Below are 7,704 nucleotides of genomic sequence, written 5' to 3'. Positions count from 1 at the left end.
CCTAACCGAAAATCTAAACCCAACACTATACCTAGCCATAACCCTAACCCTAAAACTAGCCCTAAATATAACTCTACCTCTTACATTACCCATAGCCCTAACCCTAGGCCTAAACCTAACACAAAACCTAGAGCTAATCCTAGGCCTAAACCAAGCCTTAAGCATAACCATAGCCCAAACCCTAGCCCTAACCCTAACCTAACCTCCACCATAGTCCTAATCTTATCTCAAAGCCTAACCCTTACCCTAAACATAAACCTACATCTCTCCCTAAAAATAACCCTAACCCTTGTTCTAATCCTAACCATAGCCCTAGCCCTAAACCTAGATCTAAACATACCCATTACCCTAAACCCAACCCAACCTATTGACAACCCTAGGCTTAACCTTAACACTATAACTAACCAGAAACCTAACCCTAGACCTAACCCTCGATCTCACACTCACCATAGACTTAACCCTAGCTCAAACTCTAAACCTTATCATAAACCTAAACATAACCATAGCTCTAACCTTAAGCCTAAGCATCTATCTAAACTTAACCATAACCCTAAACGTACATCTAAATCTATCCATTACCCTAACCATAACCCTACCCCTAATGATGACCTAGCCCTAATCCTAACCCTAACACTAACCATACTGTAATCTTATCCCTAGACCTAACCCTAAACCTAAACCTCACCCTAGGCATTACCCTAGCTCAAAACCTAACCCTTATGCTAAACATAACCCTAACCCTAACCCTAGTTCTAACCCTAACCCTAACCGTAACTCAAGACCTATTCCTAACCATAAACCTAGACCTAAAGTTAGCCCTAAACTATTCATTATACTAACCCTAACCCTTACCCTAATGCGAACCCTAGACCTAATCCTAACTCTAACAATTAGCTAAACCTAACCTGAACCCTAAATAATATCCTAACATTACTCTAACCCACACCCAAATGCTAACTCGAGCCCTAACCCTAAACCCTAACTTTAACCAAACTCTAACTCTGACCCTGACCCTAATAAATCCCCTAGCTCTAAAGCTGACCCTTACCCTAAACGTAACACTTACACTAGACCTACCTAGCCATAAACCTAATCCTAAAAATATCCCCAATCATAAGCCTAGATCTGACATTAGCCCTAGCCCTAATTCTAGCCCTAAACTTAACACAAATCACAGCCCTTATTGTAGCACTAAACATCCTTACTCCTAACCTAACCTTAACACTATCCCTAACCCTAACACTAACCCTAGACCTAATCTTAGTCCTAATTTAGCCCTATTCTTAACCCTAGCCCTAGCCCTAGCTGTAAGATTAACTCTAACTCTCACCCTAGCCCCATCCCTAGTTCTAACCCAATCCTTTACCAGAACCCTAATCCTAGCCCTAATCCTAGCCCTATCCTTAGCCCTAGTCCTAATCTACATCTAACTTTAACTCTAAATCTAACCCTAACCCTAAGCTTAACCCTAACCCTAACTGTAAATCTAACTTTAACCCTAAGACTAAAACTAAACCTAACACTAGCCCTAACCCTAAAGCTAATCCTAAAACTAGTCCTAACCCTAGCCCTAGCCCTAAAACAAAACTGAACCATAGACCTAACTCTTACCCTTAACCTAAACCAAATCCTAACCCTAACTCTATCCTTAGCCCTAATTTGAGATTTAATCCAAACCCTAAAATAAACCTGACCCTGACTCTGACCATACCTCTAACTCTAAACCTAAACCTAATGCTAGACATATCCCTAACCCTAACCCTAAATTTAGCCCTAAACATAACCCTGGTACTAACATTAGCCATAAACCTAACCCTAGCACTAACTTAACACAAAACCTAGCCCTAATCCAACCCATAACCCCAGTTTTAAACCTAATCCTAACCTTAACCCTAGCCCTAATCATAAACATTACCCTAGCCCTAAACCTAGCTCTAACCCTATCCATTGCCATAACCCTAACCTTAACCCCAATGCTAACCCTAGTCCTAAACCTAACCCTATCACTAATTCTAACCCTATCCATTACCCTAAACCAAACCTAGACCCTAAACCTCACCCTATCATTAACCTAACACTAACCCTAATGCTAATTTGAGCCCTAACTTTAACCTATCCCAAACCCTAAACAAGACCCTGACTCTAAAAATACTTCTAGCTCTAATCCTGACCCTAACCCTAAAACTAACCATTATAGTACAGGTAGCCATAAACCTAATACTAAAATTATCTTTAACCATAACACAAGATCTGATATTAGCCCTAGCCCTAAACCTAGCCCAAACGCTAAAACAAACTCTAGCCCTCATCCTAGCCCTAAATCTAGCCCTAATCATAACCCTGATCTTAACCATAGTCCTAACCCTAATTCTAAACCTCACTCTACAACTAAACCTAGCTATAACACAATCCCTTAACCAAAACTTAATCTTAACCATAGCAGTAATGCTAGACCTAAACTGAACAGTATACCTAGCCCTAATCCTAAACCTAATTTAAACCTATCCCTAATTCTAATGGTAACCATAGCCCTAAGACAAACGCTCTCACATTAGCCCTATCCCTAGTTCTAACACTATTCCTTACCTTAACCCAAACCCTAGCCCTAAAAATAGCCATAACCCTAGCGATAAATCTTGCCTAATCCTTATTTCTAGTCCTAACCCTAGATATAACTCTAAGCCTAACTCTAACACTAACGCTAAGGCTAAGGCAAACATTAACACTAACCGTAACCCTAAAGCTAATCAAAAAACTAGCCCTAATCCTAACCCCACCAGTAAAACAAAACCAAGCAATAGCCCTAACATTAAACCTTAACTTAAATCAAACACTAGCACTACACCTAGACCTAACCCTAGACCTAATTCGATTACTAACCTTAACTTTAATACTGACCTTGACTCTGATTCATATCCTACAAGCACCCTAGTTCTAAACACACCCTAACGGTAAACCAAATGCTTACACTAACCCTACCATAATTTCAAGTCTTAACTATAATCCTAAAACTAACTCTGACCATGACTATTAATCTCACACTAAGACTAGCTCTAAATATCACCCTAACCTTAAACCTAATTCTAACACTAGAATTTTAACACGTCATGCTGGCTCTCAGAACAGACTCCTAAGACCCTGTGTCCTCCACAGCCTTCTCTCAGCCTGTACCGAGCGCAAAACCTGAGGTGGTGCACATATTAGGGTGTTGTGTGAATCCACTCTTAAATAAAGGAGAAGTTACATTGGAGATGAGAGAACCTATGACTGCCCAGACTCCAGGATACTATGGACTCCGTGACTTGCAGCCCAGGATGAGTGGGCTGGGGTGAGGGTTGGAAGGAGAAAGGGGAATGTGTGTCTCTCTGAGTGTGTGTGTGTGTGTGTGTGTGTGTGTGTGTGTGTGTCTGTGTGAGTGTGAAAAAGAGAGAGAGAGAGACTGAAGACATCCAAGCCCAAGGAGGCATTAAGTGGGAGATGGAGACAGGGATGCCTCCTCACAGGCCAAGAGAGGCACAAGGGAGAAGGAGAGATGGATGAGCAGAGACACACACAGTCATGTGCTGCTCTGATGAGAGACAAAGAAAGAGAGACAGGCAGAGAGACAGACTCAGGGGGACCCTCAGGGAGGAAGGCGGTGGGAAAGGAGGCAGAGACACAGGAGGGACCTTGCAGAGGTGGTGCAAAAGGAGACCGACCCAGGCAGATACTCTTGATAGACTGTCCCACTCCCAGATTGTGGGTGGCAAGGTTCTGCTTGTGTGGCAGGAACAGGTGAGGGAGTGGGCCCCGGGATGGGCCCTGTGTTCTGGGGAAGGGCAGGTGTTCCCCCCGACCCCCCATCCTGGAGGTAGAGGGGTGGGGTGGTGGGTCAGGGTTCACAGGGAAGATCTTGGCCTGGACACGGCTCGGCTCCTGGCCGGTTCTCATGCAGTGAGTGTCCCAGCGTCCCTGGGGAGAGCCAGGACTGTGGGCCTTGCTGCGGAAGCACGGCGCTGCTGGGCACTGGTCGTCCTGAGGGACACCTACAGGCAGCCCAGGGCTGCCCCTGCGCCCTGCCCCGGAGGGCCTGGGGGTCACGGCCTGTCTCTCAGGGCCACGCAGGTTAAAAGTGTGTATGGGAAGGGGGCACAAAAGCCTACAGCACCCGGTATTCCCAGGCGGACTCCCATCCAAACACTAACCAGGGCCGACCCTGCTTAACCTTAGAGATCAGGCACCTTCAGGGTGGTACGGCCAAAGACAGAGAGGGCTGCCCAGGGAAGCCTCAAGAGCCTGCTCTGGTTCCACCCTTCAATCCAGGGGAGGGGAGGGGGGTGGAGGGGAGGGGGTGGAGGGGTGAAACGGAGCTGGTAGTAGCAAAGGGCCTCCCTCGACAGCCCCAGAAGAGCACAGTCCAGCCCAACTCAACTCAAGGCTGGGAGCTCTCATGCTCCCACCTTACTCTACCCAGCAGTGGGCACAGGGTTCCTGGGAGACTGGGACTGGCTGAGTCCCGCCTCCAACACCGCCCCTCTCCACATGGCCCCACCTACCGTGAGCCCCGCGAGGCGCCCACAGGGCCCCCACCGCCCTGGCCAGACCTAGCGTGGCCTGGCCTCCTCTGGCCATCCTCGCCAAACCGCAGGCTCACCGCGACCACAACCCTTCACCCAGAACCCCGCCACCCCCACCACGCCCTTCACCAGGCAGAGAAGCCCAGAAGCCCTGACTGAAGCAGTGTCCCACGCAACAGAACCTAGCCTAGCCTAGCCTAGCTGGAGCCCAGAGAGCCAGGGGCGGAGACGCGAGCCGGCACCACCCTCAGACACCCCAGGGACCCTGAAAGAGGCACAGCGCCACAGCTGGAAATGCAGTCAGACTGGGCAATGGCCGGCCACAAGCCACACACAACCCCAATTCATGCCTGGCGCCTGGAGCCACGCACAGGGAGGGCAGGAGGAAGGAACACACACAGGGACTCACAGAAAACTGGGCAGAGGGTGGCCAGGGGGCTGCGGCCCGCTGGCTCCCAGTCAGTCAGTCGCCAGCCAGGCTCAGAAGTGCGCCGCTGGGGCCGAGGCGCGGAGTTTCTGGCCCACTCTGCAAAGCACCGCAGAGTCACTCGGTTGGGACCCAGTGCCATGGTCGGAGTGCTCTGTGCCGTGTTCCTACCAGTCAACATCCAGCACGTGCACAGCACTGCCCTGAGGAAGGGCACAGACCCCTCCGTCCAGTGGCGGTGCTGCCGGAAAGGACGTCCCGTGGAAGAAGCACCCTGATTCAAAGCCCCGTGGGAGCTCAGTCGGCGGCCTCAACAGAGGGGAAGCCCCCTCACCTGCAAGCATTGCGGGGGTCGGGGAGTGGGAGGGGAGCATTGGTTGTGGGCACGCAGGCCCACTGGGTCGTCAGGCCCTGCGTGTTGTCCCGTCGTCTCCAGGTGGACGGGTCACCTCGACCAAGGGACCTCTGCCTCCCGGTCCCCTCAGGCCGGGCTTCAGCTCCCCTTGGCACCTGGTCCTCCCGGGCAACCCCCTGGCCCCGAACCGGTTGCCAGCTCTCAAGGCTGCTTCCTCCTCTTCCAGGAGCGCCTGCCCTCCTTTGCCATCTGCTCTCTTGCTTGGCTCTCAGCGCAGACTCCTAAGACCCTGTGGCCTCCTCGGCCTCCTCTCAGCCTCTGCGGATCACACACCCTGAAGTGGTGCGCGCACTTCAAGGGTTATGTCTGAATCCACTCTTACATCCATGGGCAGTTAGACGGCAGATGAGAGAACCTGTGACCGCAAAATCTCGAGGCGACCATGGACTCCGTGACTTGCAGCCCAGAGTGAGTTGGCTGGGTGGGAGGAGGGGGGGAACAGAAGGGTGAGTGTGTGTCTCTGTGAGTGTGTGTGTGTCTGTCTGTGTGTGTGTGTGTGTGTGTGTGTGTGTGTGTGAAAGAGAGAGAAAGAAGAGAGCCAAGGCCAGAGAGGCATTGAGTGGGAGATGGAGACAGGGATGCCTCCTCACAGGCCAAGAGAGGCACAAGGGAGAAGGAGAGATGGATGAGCAGAGACACACACAGACATGTGGTGCTCCGATGAGAGAGAAAGAGAGAGACAGGCAGAGAGACAGACTCAGGGGGACCCTCAGGGAGGAAGGCGGTGGGAAAGGAGGCAGAGACACAGGAGGGACCTTGCGGAGGTGGTGCGAAGGGAGACCGACCCAGCCAGAGACGCTGGATGGACTGTCCCACTCCCAGGATGTGGGTGGCAAGGTTCTGCTTGTGTGGCAGGAACGGGTGGGGGAGCGGGCCCCGCGTTCTGGGGAAGGGCAGGTGTCCCCCCCGACCCCCCATCCTGGAGGCCGAGGGGTGGGGGGGTGGGTCAGGCTGCACAGGGAGGTCGTGGCCTGGACCCGGCTGGGCTCCTCGCCAGCTCTCATGGAGTGAGTGTCCCAGCGTCCCTGGGGAGAGCCAGGCCAGTGGGCCTTGCTGCAGGGGCGCGGCGCTGCTGGGCGCTGACCCACGGGAGGGACACCGACCGGCAGCCCAGGGCTGCCCTTGCGCCCTGCCCCGGAGGGCCCGGGGGTCTCGGCATGTCTCTCGGGGCCACGCGGGTTAAAAGTGTGTGTGGGAAGGGGGCGCAAAAGCCTACGGCACCCGGTATTCCCAGGCGGTCTCCCATCCAAGTACTAACCAGGCCCGACCCTGCTTAGCTTCCGAGATCAGACGAGATCGGGCGCGTTCAGGGTGGTATGGCCGTAGACGGCGAGGGCCGCCCGGGGACGCCTCCAGAGGCTGCTCCAGGTTCCACCCTTCAGTCCAGGGGAGGGGAGGGGCGTGGAGGGGAGGGGGGTGGAGGGGGGGAAACGGAGCGGGTGGTCGCACGGGGCCTCCCTCGCCCGCCCCAGAACAGCGCAGCCCAGCCCAACTCAACTCAAGGCTGGGGGCTCTCACGCTCCCACCTGACTTGACCCGGCAGTGGGCCCGGGGGTCCTGGGAGACTGGGACTGGCTGAGTCCCGCCTCCAACACCGCCCCTCTCCACCTGGCTCCACCTCCCGCGAGCCCCACCCAGATCCCACAGGGCCCCCACCGCCCCGGCCAGGCCTGGCGCGGCCTGGCCTCCTCAGCCCTTCCTCGCCAAGCCCCAGGCTCCCCGCGACCCCCACCCCCCCCCAGATCCCCGGCCCCCCACCGCCACGCCCACCCCGCCCTTCGCCAGGCGGAGAAGCCCAGAAACCCTGGCCGCAGCAGTGTCCCGCTCGCGCCAGAACCTAGCCTAGCCTAGCCTAGCCTAGCTGGGAGCCCAGAGAGCCAGGGGCGGAGACGCGAGCGGGCACCACCCTCGGACACCCCACCAGGCCTGGCGCGGCCTGGCCTCCTCAGCCCCTCCTCGCCAAGCCCCAGGCTCCCCGCGAACCCCACCCCCCCCCCCAGAGATCCCCGGCCCCCCACCGCCACGCCCACCCCGCCCTTCGCCAGGCTGAGAAGCCCAGAAGCCCTGGCCGCAGCAGTGTCCCGCTGGCGCCAGAACCTAGCCTAGCCTAGCCTAGCTGGGAGCCCAGAGAGCCAGGGGCGGAGACGCGAACGGGCACCACCTGGGACACCCCAGGGACCCTGACAGCTGGAAATGCAGTCGGACTGGGCAATGGCCGGCCGCCGGCCACACACAACCCCTACGCGTGCCTGGCGCCTGGAGCCACGCACAGGGAGGGGCAGGAGGGAGGAACACACGCAGGGACT

The 7,704-nt window shown here is 54.8% G+C and overlaps 1 non-coding gene across 1 annotated transcript; it reads right to left on the bottom strand.

The window, feature by feature from the left end:
• Positions 1-6,607: 6,607 nt before the first annotated feature.
• Positions 6,608-6,726, bottom strand: LOC143637922 (5S ribosomal RNA). Its single transcript, XR_013154525.1, has one exon. It is a non-coding gene; the product is annotated as a 5S ribosomal RNA (ribosomal RNA).
• Between the last annotated feature and the right edge of the window lie 978 nt (positions 6,727-7,704).

This window comes from Callospermophilus lateralis, chromosome 14 (genome assembly GCF_048772815.1).
Source record: "Callospermophilus lateralis isolate mCalLat2 chromosome 14, mCalLat2.hap1, whole genome shotgun sequence".
In the NCBI taxonomy this organism is placed as follows: domain Eukaryota; kingdom Metazoa; phylum Chordata; class Mammalia; order Rodentia; family Sciuridae; genus Callospermophilus; species Callospermophilus lateralis.
Note: the sequence above shows the minus strand (reverse complement) of the source record. Positions and strands in the feature narration are given on the sequence as shown.